Source organism: Pygoscelis adeliae, unplaced genomic scaffold, assembly GCF_000699105.1.
Source record: "Pygoscelis adeliae isolate BGI_AS28 unplaced genomic scaffold, ASM69910v1 Scaffold308, whole genome shotgun sequence".
NCBI classification, from domain to species: Eukaryota; Metazoa; Chordata; class Aves; order Sphenisciformes; family Spheniscidae; genus Pygoscelis; species Pygoscelis adeliae.
In genome coordinates, this window is record NW_008825306.1 from 1,941,878 (window position 1) to 1,944,452 (window position 2,575).

Genomic DNA, 2,575 nt, shown 5'->3' on the forward strand with positions numbered 1-2,575 from the left:
AGCTCCCCGGCTGTCAGGGCAATGGGCCCGTTTTCCAGCTACCGCGCGCGCCGCAGTACATCCCAACAGCTATTTCTTAACGCCTTTCTAACTCCTAGTTTTGTTTGAGGTTTGGCCTTTCTGCTGTGGGATTTCTATTCAATTTTTCTCCGGTTCGTGCCGCTGAGGGCAGTAGGATGAGTGATGAGGCAATAACAACTGATGAGCAGTTAAAAAATTTGGAGAGAAGAAGAAAGTCATTTTGCTCGAGGAAGTTTTGAAAAGCGGCAATATAACAAAAATATATAAATGCTAAAAATCCAGTCCCTAGATACTAGTAGTTAAGGAAAGGGAAAGCAAATATTTTGAGACATCCAGAAAAATCACAAAAATGTAATCACAAAAAAACAAATCACAAGAATTTGTTTTGACCTCTTTCTTTGTCTGCTGTGTTCCAGGGAGTCAACGAACATGACAGCAAGAGAGAGGGTGTCCAAGAATATTCCATGAGCGGAAAACGGAGAGAGAGGAAACCAATAGCCAGAGCTGTCTGTAGCGATAGAGGTGTAGCTGCATGTATGAATATATAGAGGCAGTAAGAAAGCTGGTGCCCTGAAAAGGAAGATATAGCAAGAATGCAAAAGCTTGTTGCTATACTTGGGAGATTCCAGGGGGATCATGATTCAGGGTTCTTGGCAGCTGGAGTTGGACAGCTAGTCTCATTTCGTTAGTAAAATGGCAGAAGGTGGTCACGCTTCCACAAGAAAAGAGTTATCAACAAGCATAACTGGGACCAGTAGTTCAGGACAGGCTTCCCCTAAGCTCAGCAGAGTCCCAGCAAGTCCACATCTGTCGACGACGTTGCTCTAATCTCTGCATGCCATCCCCTCTTCTTCACTTAACGCTGTAGTGTTACGCTCTTTACGTGACAGACACGGCTTGGGCACCACAGGCACTGCTCTACTGACCTGTGACCCTGAACCCTGTTGTCTGTGAGATTGTTCGTACGTCAAAATCTAGGTCTGCTATGTTTTTGGTTTAGCGGTAGGAACCCATATGGAATGCTTTAATGACCATCGTAAAGAATACGGTAAGAGAGTCGGTAATTAGATTGCTATAATATTCTCCTCATCTACTTGGCTTCCCATATGCCATAATACCATTTAATAAGATGTTGTAAATAGTCCGGAAGCTGACCAGCAATTATACTGACATGGGAACATGCCCATGTCCGCTCCTCCTCCTCACCCCCACACAAGGCCATTAGTTAATAAGGAAGAACTACCCAAATTTAGGATATATGGGTCAAAGAGACTGGTACAGCTCAAACCTTTTTTAATTCCTGCAGGTGGGGCGGGTTATCATTTTACAGGGGTTGGTGTTAATCCAATTGAGTTTAGCTAGGAAGGAAGGGAGGACAAGGAGTTTAATGTCTCTCATTGGCTGGACTTCAGGAATTACTGAAACTGAGTGTTGGTTGCCTTTGTGATGTCGTTACAGTTTTCTTGATTAAAAGTACTCGGGAGGGGAATAAACAGGATATCAATATCAGTACCACCCTTATGAATCAAACTTAATCGGCACTGAACATAAACTGTGTCAAGAGCTTTGGCTGACTTACAGGAGGGGAGTTACGACTTCTTTGGCTTCTTTCTTCGTATGTAAACGATGTCTAGATCAATTTGTCATCCTTTTAACATTTCTTCACCACGAGCCCTCCTAATCTGCTCAAGGATACCATACAACTGGTCAATTTGCTGCTGTCTTCCCCTTACAGGATGGCATGTTCTTGATCCTGCCCTCGTCCAGGGATAGCTTTTCTTCCTGCTATACCAGGCTGAATACTGAATTCCTCTTGGGGCTAAAAGCCACAAGACATGGACCATATACCTCAGGAGAGTGGGAGGGCATGGTTTCTTCCCAGGCGGGAGGTAATAATGGTTCCTCAGGCCTTCTGCTGCTCCCCGATGAATAGGGCTGGGCGAATAGTTTTGTCCTACGGGACCCAGCAGCCACCATTGTCTTCACTGGCTTCAAATACAGGGACTTTGATGAATAATCCCCTGCGGCAGCCCAGTCCCACTGCCGGACATGTCAGGCACAGGCCAGCAGCTGGACCACACAAGAGTTCACGTCGCTACCTCTTCCCCAGGCTCTTTCTCATAAACCAGTGTGCCCTACACTGCTGTTCCCAGGCTTTTCTATTGTATCACCATACATCAGTGTCCAAGAGGAACAGGGATAGTTCCTAAATTTAGGGCTGTCCATCTGGCAACATTATAAATTTTAAGATTAATGGGAAGGTGACTGATAAAAGTACCTAATGAAGCCATAAATTATGTATTACAGGAGAACATTTTGTTCCTGCTTATGCTTTTGAGGGGAATACTATGTCTTCAAAGTAGAGAGGACTCCAGGGTTTTTGTTGGTTGGTTTTTTTTAGGCTTCCAGGCATTGTTTGTGACTCACCCAATTCTTTCTCGGCTCAGCTTCCGGTCCGCACATGTGGAAGGACCTGTCTGCAAATCTGTTTACTTACCGTAAATGCTCTGTGTTCTGAGGGGAGAAGTAACTCTGAATCTCCAGTATGCAGCTT